Below are 13,823 nucleotides of genomic sequence, written 5' to 3'. Positions count from 1 at the left end.
CATCCCTCAAGGTCTGTCAAGGATAAATCAAGACAGACAATAGTAAAAGTGGTAAGAAGAGATTTTAATCAGTAATATACTACTGCAATAGGGAAGAGGGTCTAGCATGAACTGAACCTAACTTTGGTTTGTATAGAGGGGACTGGATGATAGAAAAAGAAAATGAGGCTGTAGGGAAGGGAGCATGCAGGGGATCAATAGTCAGAGAAGTAAAAACAGTTACAAAAAGTGGAACTAGGGGATTGGTCCATGGGAAACCCATATGATTTTGCTACCATATCAATGTTAGGCTCTGACCTTCTCATAGGTGATCTTTTCAAAAGAATTTCAAGAGTAAATTCTTTTGGTAGTCTTGATTTTTCTCAGGCAGACACTTTAAGAGGAGGTAGGGTCATCCTAGAGATGCAACCTTGAGCTATTAGAAACTATGTTATTGTTTGGTCAAGTCTTTATAGGCCAAGGTTGAGGCCCAGTGGAAAAGAGGTCTCAGAAGAGTCCGGCCAGAGTTTGTTCAAGGAGAGAATCTTTGTCTAATTTCAGTTCTTTGAAGATCACTGACTATTTCTTTGCAGATTCCACATTGCATTCCATTGGTAAAGAAGCCTCAGGAGCATGAAGGCTTTACTGTTTCTCAGGGGAAAAAAAAAATCAAAGGCAGTTGATTTCTTCGACATTTCTGAACTTTATCCAACATGCAAAATTCCTCAATGTGATCCCTCTTCATTAGTCTATCAAGAACTGAACACAATATTCCTTAATGACTTATATTTGTAATGGAATATTAAATAGAATTCAGAGATGACTTCATGACCACCTAGTCTACTGTCCCCACTTTAATTATGACAAAAACCAAGACAGGATGGAAGTGACATGATCAGTGTAAATTGTCCCAGTTAGTGAAGGGGAGGGTTAAACTCCCATTCACCATGACACCATCTAATTATATGTGCTTCCTACCCTGCCATCTATTTATTATCTTATCTCCTTAAAGTAATTGTAGACTTTGAGTTCTTCCACCATTTCCAGTTTATTTATTTATTTTTTCAATGCACATTTTCTGGAAAAAAATACCTCAAATCCTGTTTGGCTTGAAATACTTTTAGGCACTTTCAATCCCCTATCCTTTTTTTTTCCTCTTCAAAACACTGGTTTCTTAATTTCTTTCTATTTAAACAACTTCTTTCCATTTTAGTTGTCCTTGGGGAAATTGGAGAGAATGATTTATCTGATAATGCCAAGTAAGAAGTCTTCTTAAAGCTTTTTCACACTGTTCTTTGCAGGCTTCCCTAAGATGTACTTCTGTACACCAAATGCTCCAAGTAGACTAATAGTATTCTAGAAGAAACTTTATTGCTTAAGTCATAAATTTGAAAAATCATGAAATGCACAGCACACTTTAGAAATGTAACTGGGGATTGGTGTAGTCTGGGATCTCAATAATCACCCCTTCCTCTTTTACTTATTGACTATAATTTACAGAGAAATTTAGCTCATTTTAATTACTTATTATAATGGTAAATGAAACCTTGCAATCATGTAGCTTTGGGATCCTAAAGACTTTAATAAGAGTTGCTTGTGTTTGTTTCACTAAGCAAATACAACTAAGGATTGTATTTGATTTAATCATATTTCAATTTAAGTCACTTCTTAATTGATAATTCAGTCAGCCCACACTATCAATTGTATTCTTCTTCTTCCTTTTTCCCCCACCATTACAAAAAAATCAGTTGGAACAGGGTGCACCTTTCTAGGTGATACTGAAATTATTTGGTAGTCTTGTCAAATCTTGCCAGTGGATTGGGTACTATTTTGGAGATTTTTATCTCTAATTCTAACTTCTGTGTTGTATAATCCTAAAATCCCTACAATACATGTCTAGCTTGTTATCTGACCCAGGTAAATAATACATTCAAATTGAAAAATATTTTTGTAATTTCTAAATTATTTTTTCTTTGTGATTTCCTGATTTTTTTAATGACATCATTAATCTCTCAGATACTTAAAACGTTAAGTCATTACCACCTTCAGTGAAGGAAAGTGGCTAATCCTGCAAACTCTAGGCAGATTTCCTGGTTTTCTTGACTCTCCCAATTACTAACATGAAGAATTTAAATAATATAATAGCAATTAATGTGTACATGTTATACTGTAGCTATACATGGATCCTTATTTGCAATTCTAAACTGAATGCTGTGAATACAATGAGAGTCTATCTTCTTAATGTTTGAATAGCTAACAGTATACACAAGTTACAATGCTGTGCACACAATAAGTGCCCAGTGATAATGAAAATATATGTAAAAGTGGAATTGAAATTTGATATGGAAACCAAATTTGGCATTTACTCTTCTAAGCATTGGATCATCACATTAGATTACCAGGAATGCTATATTCAATGAAATCTTAACCTCAGAATCCATTCTGAAATAGGACTCATATTCAGATGAAATGTTTTAAAATATCTCATTGGCAAGCTTAACTATGGAAACTGGAAGACATGATTGGCAAAGGTAATAAAATTATAATAGAAATTTGATTGCTCAAAGGAGATCGTTACTTTAATTGACAGAAATTATTAGCATTTAAAAACATAATTCAATATAATCAAGAATATGGTTTTATATAAAAATTATATCAATGATAAAATTTGTTTACTTTGAATCTGGAAAGGCATCTGAATTCCTTAGAGTATAAAGTGGTTTGCATGAAAAATAAGTATAAGAATAATGGCTCATTGTTCATATATATAAGAACTTTCAATGTCACAACCTGAATGCATTGATATTATAAGAAATAGAAGTTAAACACAAAAGAATGCCGCTTATTTTCTTCTTTTTTGGAAAATATAATAGAGTCCCTGTATCTGCAAGGAATATATTCCAAAGCTTCCCAGTAGGTATCTGAAACTGCAGATAGGTCTGAACCCTACATATACTGTTTCTTCCTATATGAACATACTAATGATAAAGTTTGATTTATAAATTAGGCACAGTAAGAGATTAACTACAATAAATAATAATAAAACATATTCATACCATACTGTAATAAAATTTGTGTGAATGATATCTCTCAAAATATCTTATTTTTAATTTATTCTTCTTGTGAGGATATAAGAGAATGAGGTGATGAGATGAAGTGAGATAAATAATAAGCATTTTGGCATAGTGTTAGGATATCACTTAAGGGTTACTTGAACATAAGCAGTGTGACAACCAGCTGTTGATGTCTTGACAATCAGTCTGATAACTGAGAAGACTACTAAGTGACTAATGGGAAGGTAGCATACACAGCATGGATACACTTGGCTAGGGAATATTCAGGTTGGGATGGAGTAGGATAACATGAGATTTCATCACACTGCTCAGAACTGGATATAATTCAAAACTTGTGAAATATTTATTTCTGTAATTTTCCATTAATATTTTCATGCTATTTTTATCATGGATAACTGAAACCGTAGGTAAATAGAATTACTATATATAAAAATCAAACCTGGCAGAATTCTAAGTAAATAAAATCTTTGATCTTCTTTTGGTTTGAAAATTAATTGAAATTAATGAAAATTAATTATTGAAAATTAATGAAATTAATGAAAATTAATTATTTAAATGAAAATACTTATTGATTCCCTTGTATGTGCTAGAGGGAGTAACAGGAACTGGTTATAAAAGAATGAATATATAGTGGGATAGATTGTATATTATATCTAACATATAAATCATGTATATATTCATACACACATATATAAAGATGTACATATGTATGAATATGTATAAATGTAATATATAAAACTGAAAACTAAAATGGTTACCAATAAATACTTAAGAAAAATTAGAACATACTACATATGGTATTATTAGTAGATAGTGATAGTTCTGATATTGGTACCAGAATTGCCATCGAGTCCAACAATAAATGGAAATACATTCAACCTTCTAATATTAATTAATTTGACTTGTTCTATGCATTCTGGTGTAGAAATAGATGAAAGAATTTCCCTCAAGGTGTTTATGGAGAGATAATACAGGTAATATATGGAAATATTATCTATTGTGTCACGTCACATGAGAGTTATAGATTTACTCTCTATGCTGTTCAAAGTAGTGCTTCTAGGAGAGGAATGTTTCATATGAGACAATGAGTAAGGAAAAGTAAAGACTTTGATAGGTTATTGCATTTTGTTAATGGCACAGAGGCTGCCCATGGAAAAAATACAGTCTTTATTTCACATCCCTAGAAGCTCTAAACCCAAATATGTCAATCAGAAAAAGTGTCAACATTCTTATTCAATACAAATAAAAATAACAAAGTTCTGTTCACAGGTGCACCTGACAGGTGTCAGGGCTGATCTGGGGCCTTCTAGAGGGTTCTGCTGGTTCTTGTTCCTTGCACAGCAGCTGCAGCAGCTGTTCCCTGGGACAGTCACAAATGCTGTCTGTCCCTCTTGCTGTCACTGCTTCTTTTAGCAGCAACAATGGTCTTGGGGAATTCTCTCTCTTACTCAACTCACTAAACAGCAGTTTGAAACAATAAGCTGAAGAATTTAAAAGTGCTGATTTTGATTTGAGCTATATTACCTTTGGATTTCTGCAGTGAAAGGTGATTAGACTTAGCAGTTGCATTTGTTGTTGTTATTGTTGGTTTTTTTTTTTTTTTTTTTTTTTAGTTCATCACCTAATAATCCACATATCCAAAATGCTCTGTAATTTGGGAACAGAGTTTGCAACTAAAAGTAGGTCAGACTTGGGATGAAGGAAAAATACAACAGGAATAGATAACCTCCCATAGAAACTCTACTTTCTTTAATCTATCTATTAAGATTTTGTTTGGGGCTGGTCTCATGGATTTGCATTTATCCTAGACATTAATTTGTCAAATGATAAAAATGCTATTACCTCATTATCTCATTACTTTAATTTAAAAATATACCTAGAAGCCAGGCATGATGACACATGCCTGTAATCCCAGTTTATTAGGAGGCTGAGGCAGGAGAGTCACAATTTTGTGGCCAGCCTCAGCAACTTAGCAAGGCCTTAAGCAGATTAGTGAGATCTTGTCTAAAATACAAAAATAAAAAGGGCTAGAGATGTGATTTAGTGATAAAGCACCCCTGGTATAAATCTCCAGTAAAACCCCACCCATGGACCTATAAAGTATCACGTTCAATATTATGCCTTTGTACTTTTAATAAATTCTGTGGGGATTATTATGATTTTGAAGCTGTCCTATTTGGACTTTCTACCCATGTCCTTTTATCTCAAAATATTTGAACAGTGAAGAGATACACTGTAGTTTTTGTTTATATTACCTTATGTTAAGAGGCTCTATGTTGGTTTTTATTCTTGGGTAAGATGACAGCCCACTTTCCCAACATTTTATCCATGTATCCATCAACACATGTCATGAGCTGAAGTTTTCCTTGTCATAGATCACAAGTCTTTGTTCTAAGTCCCTTTTATCTGTAAGTACTTATTAAGTTTCAGGCAGCATTTTAAACAAAGCAAATTGGTGAAATTTGCTTTCAAAGATTCTCATAGGAGGTACTGGAGAGCTAGTATATGTTGGGCAGTCAAACTAAGTTCTGCTGTGGTATGAAGAATTATGGGGGCTCTTTTTAACACACATAAACACACTCACACACATAAATATACACAAACACATATTTAACACCTCATTATGGTTTAGTTTTTAAAGTGTCCCCTAAAGAGTTCATGTGTTAGGCAATGTAGCAATGTTTGGAGGTGAAAAGATTGGATTATAAGAGTTGTCACCTAAGCAGTAGCTTAATTCATTGGATGGATGGATAATTTCAGTGGACTACTTGGTGGTAACTGTAGGCCGATGGCGTGTGACTGGAGGAAGTAGGTCACAGGGAGAGTGGTCTTGAGGATTATATCTTGTCCCTGGCTTTACACCTGCTCTCTCTCTCTCTCTCTCTCTCTCTCTCTCTCTCTCTCTCTCTCTCTCTCTGCTTTTTCTAGAGTCCAAACTAAACCTTTTCTCCTTTAAGTTGTTCTTATCACAGCCAAAAATAAAACAAATCCAAACAAACTAACATGCCCATATACCCACAGAAACAAACACGCGCTTTCTATGTTTATTCTTGATTTGCTGAAACAGAATCTCTCAGTGAGAGCCTGGGCATTTATGCAAATATTTTTGTATACTTTTCATCTTGTTTCTCCCAGATGTGACATTTTACTTAGCTAGAACATTGTAGGACAATATTACAACCAGAAATTTGACATTGGTGCATTACTGTTCACTAGACTATAGATATTATTCTGTTTTTACCATTTTAAAACCTACATTAATTTTTGTGTGTGAGTGTGTATGTGTGTATGTGTTTGCACATATGTGCTTGTGTACTTCTATGCAGTCTGAGAATCTTGTATTTTTTATAAGCCTTCTGGTGAGTTATAATCAGATAAAATGGAAAAACACTATTTAATGCAGTTGTTCATAAAGAGAATGCAAAAGAATCCGTGAAGTGCCTTTTGAAAAGCACAACTCCCCAGGTTCTGACTTCAGAGGTCTGGACTTGGGCCAAGGGATTTGCATTTTAACCAACACCTGGTTGATTCTGAAACTCTGTTCTACAAACCAGACTTTCAGAAAACCTGATTGTTGTGTTCTGCAGGTTGAACTGGGCTTCTGTGGAGAGATATTCATGAAGAGAAGCAGGCTGGAACAGTCAAAGGTGTGACTAGTTAGTAATGGGGACCCACATTATAGGACGAGCTTTATAAAATTACCTATATCAAGTGGTATAAATTGGTTCTACATGCTAGAACTCAGCATCTTCATGTGTAAAATAAAATGAGCAGATTATAATAAATAGTAAATACAATGAGCAGAGTATACTATTTCTTATGTCCCTTGTTACTTTAAAATCTTTCGACTTCCTATAGATGTGACAAAATTCTAATCTATTTTCTTCTAGAGAGTGATGTAGGCCTCAGCTATTTAATGAAGGTTGGTCTGATTGATATAAAGGAATCAACCTGATTTCATAAATCTCAGGACATCATCAATTCTATTAATGTTGACATACTGTAATCCTCAAGAGTGGTGGTTCCTCTATAAATAGAAAAAAAAGGAAAGAATTAAAGTATTACATTATATATGTTCCATAAAGAGTTAATGGAAATAAATTGCTTTGAATAAGGTTTTCCAATCAAATTTAATATTTGAGAAATAGTTTTAGTTAATATGAAATTAAATTTTGATAAACATCCTTTCTTTTCTGTTCAATGTGAATTCTTCAAAGAAATCATCTATCTTCCCATTTACTTCGCTACACTTCTGACCTAATTGTTATGAACCACATTTGGTAAGCTCTCAAATAAAATTTCAATCATTTGAGCTAGTTGAGCAATTTAGCATGAGTTTGCTGAAAGCAGTTTTCTTCGTAGATAGAATTAGAACAACAGCTGGAACCACTCTACCACCCAGAAATATAATAGTTTATTTATTATTGCTTTCTTTATTGTATCCATTCTCAGCTAAAGTCGTTTGGTGCAATTTGAGATATTCTGAAATGAAAACTAGTCTCTGTCTTTACAACTTTTGACATAAACAACGATGAAAAATGCACTATTCACACAAAGTCACAAAATACACAAGTCCCTCGTATTTCTCTCAATCCTAGTGAAAACAGAGGTGGCAGCTGTCATTCAGAATCTCAGGGTTAAGTTTCCTATTGTCCCATGCTTGATGACTTTGGCCCTTTTAAGTGTTCTTGACGCCAACTTTGATTTCTTGATTTCTGGCCTGTCGACAGGGAAAAGTTACTATAGGTATACATAAGGAGACAGTTTTGTCAGTTTCAGTCTTTTTTTTTTTTTTTTGGTACTGAATATTGAACCCAGGAGTGCTTAACCACTGAACTATATCTTCAGCAAAAATCTCACTAATTTACTTAGGGCCTTGCTAACTCTTGTTTTTGTTTTTTATGTTTTTTTTGGAGGGGTACCTGGGATTGAACTCAGGGACACTCCACCAGGGAGCCACATCCTCAGCCCTATTTTTTATTTTATTTAGAGACAGAGTCTCACTGAGTTGCTTAGCTCCTCGCTTTTGCTGAAGCTGGCTTTGAACTCATGATTTGCCTCAGTCTCCTGAGCTGCTGGGATTATAGAATGTGCCCCCACATCCGTCTGTGGGCCTTGCTAAGTTTTCAAGGCTGACTTTGAACTTGCAATCTTCCTGACTCAGCCTCCCAAATCACTGGGATTACAGGTGTGCGCCACCACACCTGGCTATTCAGACATTTTTGTGCTTCAATATTTCCATTTAAAGTTATTTTCCAGGTGATGAAATTTCTCCAAGATTATGCATCACTGATCTTTATTAAGTTGAATAGTTTACTTGTTTATTATAGTGTGAGAGGTTTACATACTATGAATAGGGGATATGGTATGAGGAGGGCCAAGTATATCAGGAATTAAGGTGACAGATTAGAAGCCAAAATAAATCCAGTTCCAGTGATTTCATTCATAAGAAACAGGCCCTTGAGCAAGACTCTGGATCTCTTATTCTTGTCTCAGTTTTCTTATTTGCAGCTTTGAGAATGATGTAAATATCTATTGTGCCCACTGGGCTTTATAGTAAAATTATGCACACAAAGGTAATTTGAAAATGCAAATTTAAAAAATATTTTTGTCATTTCTGTAATGAGAAGTAGGATTAAGATTCCAAGATTGAAAACAATTAAATTATAACATCTCTATGTGCATGTCAGTAAATATAGATATATACATTTATATTTATACATGTGTTCTATGGCTTTGAAAAATCTATTGTGTCCTCTATCCACTATTACTACATCATAAAAATAGTTTTCTGACTTAAAATAAATCTCCTGTGCTATATCCACCACACTGAACTCCTGACCACCATTGATTTACTTGTCATCTCTATTGTATATTTTGCCATTCCTAGGACGTTATATAATTGGAATCATATAGAATATCGCCTTCTCATATTGCTTCATAGCAATGTGCATTCAAGAGTCATCAATTTTTTTCCTTGCTGGTTATTTTTTACTGGTGAACAGTATTCCACTGTAGGATATATTGCAGCTTATTTATACATTTAGCTATTGAAAAACATCCGGATTATTTGCAGTTTGGCATGATCATGAATAAAGTTGTAATAGACATTCATGTGCAGGTTTTTGAATAGATGTAGGTGTTCAAGTTGGTTGGGTAAATACTTGGGAATATGATTTCTCGTGCTTAAAAACCAAAACATGAAATCTCTCTTCATTTATGCAGATATTATTTGACTTCTTTCAATAGAGTTTTGTAGTTTTCCTTGTGCATATTTGTTAGGTTTGTATTTTAAGTATTTCTCCTTTTTTTTTTTCTTGGTGCTAATGTAAAAGGTGTTGTATTTTTTATTTCCAATTCTAATTGTTAGTTGCTGGTATGTAGGGTTAGCAATTGACTTTTGTTTTTGAATCCCACAGCCTTGCTTATAATTACTTAGTGGTTCCAGAAGTTTTGTTGATTCTTCTTTGTTGGTTATTTTATATATAACCTATCATGTTGTATGTGATTGAAATGTTTTTCTTGACCTATTTTCAAACTCAATGATTCTTTGTTTTGCTGTATGGAATCTACTGATGAGCCTATTAAAAGCATTCATTTCTATCACTGAGGTTTTGATTCCTTGCATTTCTTTTGATTCTTTGAGTTTACAACTCTTTGTGTACATTGCCCATCTGTTACGCCATTTGTGTCTATTTTTCCACAAAACCCCTTAACATATTAATCCCAGGTATTTTAAATTTCTTGTCTGTTAATTCCAACCTCTGTAATACATCTATGTCTCTGGTGTTTTTATTTGTTTGTTGTAAAATTCTGGCAAAGTTTTTCAACCTGGAGAGTTGATCTTCATTATGGAGAAGTTTCTGGGCCTGTTTTACATGCTACATTTCCCTTCCCTCTGCCAGACCCACAGGGGGACAGGATTCTTTTCTGATTTGTATTATGAGAAGCTGGCGGGAACCTGGGAAGAAAGCTCATGAAGGGGGTCCCTAGGACTGCAGCCTTCAGGGACTTCTCTCCTGCTAGTTAGTCCACAATAAGCCTCCAGCAGAAACCGCCATGAAAGTGTTCCCGCAAGTTCTGGTGGCTTCTGCTATAGGTCAGCAGACTTCAGATGAGATGGTCTGGAATCTCCTCTTTCTCCATACTTCACGATGGTGGTCTGAGAAAGGCCATTGATTTTCAGTTTTTCCAGATTTTTCTTGCAAGGAGAGGAATGATACTTTCAAGCTATTCTAAGTAAGGACTGAAAACAGAAACTGAACCTTTATAAGTTTCTTTGTGTAACTCTGCACAATTATTTTTTTCTATAATAATCATGTATTAACGTTATTTAAGAAGCTTTAAATATATTTGCACATTTTGCTAGTTTATGAAGGGAGAACAGGTTGAAATAAATCTGAAGCATAAAGTTTCTAAAAGGTTTTATGAAAGGGCCAAGAATGAAGGTTGAATTTAAATCACTTTAGTCTATAATTCTCTGATTCACTCAGGCATTTACATAAATAAAATTCCGTATGTACTTATATTCCCATGCATACAAACTTACATACACATATGTGTACAGATGAATACACAGCTGAAGAGTTTTGGTAGCCTAGAGTTTATGAACTTTGGAGGCAGAATATCTTGGTTCAAGCTTTATCAAGTTTGTCAGCCTAAGGCATTAATTTCCCTAAAGAACAATATCATAATACTAATGCCTACCTCATTCTAAGGAACACTAATTAGAGTTGTTGTATAATTCCATCTACACTACCATTCTTTGAAATGTATGCTTTTAAAAGCCCTTTTAGACCTGAAAAATGCTGAGGCTCAGAAAGGTTATGAAGCTTGCCTCAGGTTATAGAGCCAAGAAGAAAGAGAGCTGATTTGATTCCAGTGCTGCTGTATCCAACCTTCAGTTTTTCTGCTGTATCTGCTTTTCAGAAATGTCAGGATGCTCAGGCCCATTCACAGTATTGGATGTGGGGAGAAGTTCTAAGGTTCTTCCAGGGGATGCATTCAGCTGACTCTTTTAAGTTGAATTGTTGGCATCAGAATAGAGCCCACGTTGGCTCTTCTCCCAGGCCCTGGCTGGAACCCTTGTGTTATCATAACCAGTTGTTCCTCTTTGAGGACCCATGTACCTGATTCCTAGATTTCTCTTGTATCTGATCCTTCATAACATGTTCATCAATTTTCCTGATGTACCTTGCCCCTATTTGTGCATTTTGGTGTTAGCTTGGTAGCAAAGGTTTTAAAGTCAAACTCCCTGGGATTGTAACCTAAGTAAGTGACTTTCATGCTGAGGAATCTTGAAAAATTACTCAGAGTCCACTTTCCATTGGTAATTCAGGGTAATGGTGAGCTAACCTCTTCTGTAGGGGGTGAGGACTATGTGAAGCAAGTATTTTTTTAAATTGTTAATGGACCTTTATTTTATTTATTTATATGGGGTGTTGAGAATTGAACCCAGTACCTCACACATGTTAGGCAAGCTCTCTACCACTGAGTCACAACCCCAGCCTAATGAAGCAGTATTTTGAGGGACTTGCTGGCCAAGTTTATGACACTGCACTATTATCCATAATGTAGGTCCTGGGCATGTGTGCATACTAAGTATTTGAAAGGGGGATAGTCCAAATAAAAGTGAATTGCAGGTATAAAACGTACAATGGACCCAGCACAAAAAATAGAGTATTAAACCATATATATATTTGTGTATATAATATATATATATATATATTTGTATTACAGACTGTACCCAGAGATGCTTAACCACTGAGTTACATCCCCATTCATTTTTATTTTTTATTTTGAGACAGGGTCTCACTAAATTGCTGAAGCTGACCTTGAACTTGTGATCCTTCTGTCTTAACCTCCCAAGCTGCTTGAGTTATAGGAGATTGCCACTGTGTCTGGTTCATTAATAATTTTTAATGTTGATGATATATAGAAATGATAATATTTAGTATATATTAGGCTTACTTCTACATTACTTTACATATTTCTGTTTACTTTACATATTTCTGTACCTATTAGAAAACTTAAAATTGTATACCCACGTGACTTGCATTTGTGGAGTACATATTTTCAATGGAATACAGGATATATGAAACCTATTTTCCATATCAAAATACATAAATTTGAGTTGATCTAACTCATCACAGGCACTCAATATACATTTTAAGCTATTATTATTTTCTACAGCCAGTGAATGATGATTATTATGCGTAATTTGTTGGCTATTTTAAGTGATGTCTTTAGTGGCATGAAAGTGTTTAGCCTGACAACTACCATGATGCGGTCCATTTCTCAGCACAAGCTGTTGTGCATTGTAGATATGACAAGTGAAAATATGCTTCTCTCTTCTGCTTTAGGTCTTCCTCTGTGTTGCATCAGACCATATTAGTGACATTAGAAGACACCAGATTCAAGTTGGTTGATAGGATACAAGTAAGTGTTTGACACCTGAAACACAGCATCTGAATTTTGTTCTAATTTCATTTATACAGAATAAAATGACTATGGGAATCTGAACTCTTCAATGTGCAGCCAAGTCAGCAATCTGTAATTTCTCTGCCCTAAATCATAAATAGACTAATGAAACATGATAGGTCAAATTATAAGACAGTATAAATTTCGGGTTTAAAACATTATTTTGAAAGGATTCCATCTGCATCAATGTGTTAAGATGCAATAATTAACTTTATAGGTTTGTTTGAAAGCTATTATTTATGAAACACCATAAGGAATGATTCTGTGTTCCTCATGGCACTAATTTTGCAAATCCCTGGAAAATCTCCTTTAATTATTAAAATTTCACAAGCTTTTCCCCTGGATCAGGACTAGATCATTTTCTACTGTTTCATATTTTTGGAGTTAAATTCACATTAGGGCTCTCTTCACTACCTAGCATCCATATTTTTTGGACTAGGGCTGCTTTTTATACTGTTTTTAACATCACTAAAAGATATTCTATCAATTCTTCTCAGAATAAATGACATTCACTTATTTCTGTATCAAATACTGACTGGTTGAATGTGATGCCATTGAAAATGTAATCTATGTTCAACTCCAAGATGATAGTAAAAGGCACTGGAAGAGGAAAAAATTAAAAAAATATTCAATCCTTGGTATGATAGATTCTTAAAATGATACAAACTTGAGCTTAATGAGACGTATCCTTAGCAAAAATTTGATGGGGGTGGTGAAGAAACTGCAGTACTATTTACTAAATTCTTTGCTTACTTAAATATAATATTTTAAATCCATATAGAAATAATCAATGTGCCTTCTTTTTATTTTTTTTTATTTTTTTTTTAATTTTTTATTGTTGGTTATTCAAAACATTACAAATTTCTTGACATATCATATTCCACACTTTGATTCAAGTGGGTTATGAACTCCCACCTTCACCCCATACACAGATTGCAGAATCACATCAGTTACACATCCATTGATTTACATATTGCCATACTAGTGTTTGTTGTGCTCCGCTGCCTTTCCCATCCTCCACCCTCCCCCCTCCCCAACTCTCCCTTCCCCTCCCCTCCTCTCTCTCTACCCCCTCCACTGTATAACCCTGAGGGTCTCCTTCCATTTCCATGCAATTTCCCTTCTCTCTCCCTTTCCCTCCCACCTCTCATCCCTGTTAAATGTTAATCTTCTTCTCCTGCTCTTCGTCCCTACTCTGATCATAGTTACTCTCCTTATATCAAAGAAGACATTTGGCATTTGTTTTTTAGGGATTGGCTAGCTTCACTTAGCATAATCTGCTCTAATGCC

The 13,823-nt window shown here is 34.5% G+C and overlaps 1 long non-coding RNA gene across 1 annotated transcript in view; it reads left to right on the top strand.

Moving 5' to 3' along the window:
- The window catches only part of LOC131424795 (uncharacterized), a 178,634-nt gene extending 165,128 nt beyond the window's left edge, over positions 1–13,506 (top strand). The window contains exon 5 of the long non-coding RNA XR_009228324.1: positions 12,416–13,506. This is a non-coding gene — a long non-coding RNA (uncharacterized LOC131424795). The remainder of the gene's footprint in view (positions 1–12,415) is intronic.
- The last annotated feature ends 317 nt before the right edge of the window (positions 13,507–13,823 follow it).

Source organism: Marmota monax, unplaced genomic scaffold, assembly GCF_021218885.2.
Source record: "Marmota monax isolate L192 unplaced genomic scaffold, Marmota_monax_Labrador192_F-V1.1 WCK01_AAM20220418_F8-fsc00063, whole genome shotgun sequence".
NCBI lineage: Eukaryota > Metazoa > Chordata > Mammalia > Rodentia > Sciuridae > Marmota > Marmota monax.
Note: the sequence above shows the minus strand (reverse complement) of the source record. Positions and strands in the feature narration are given on the sequence as shown.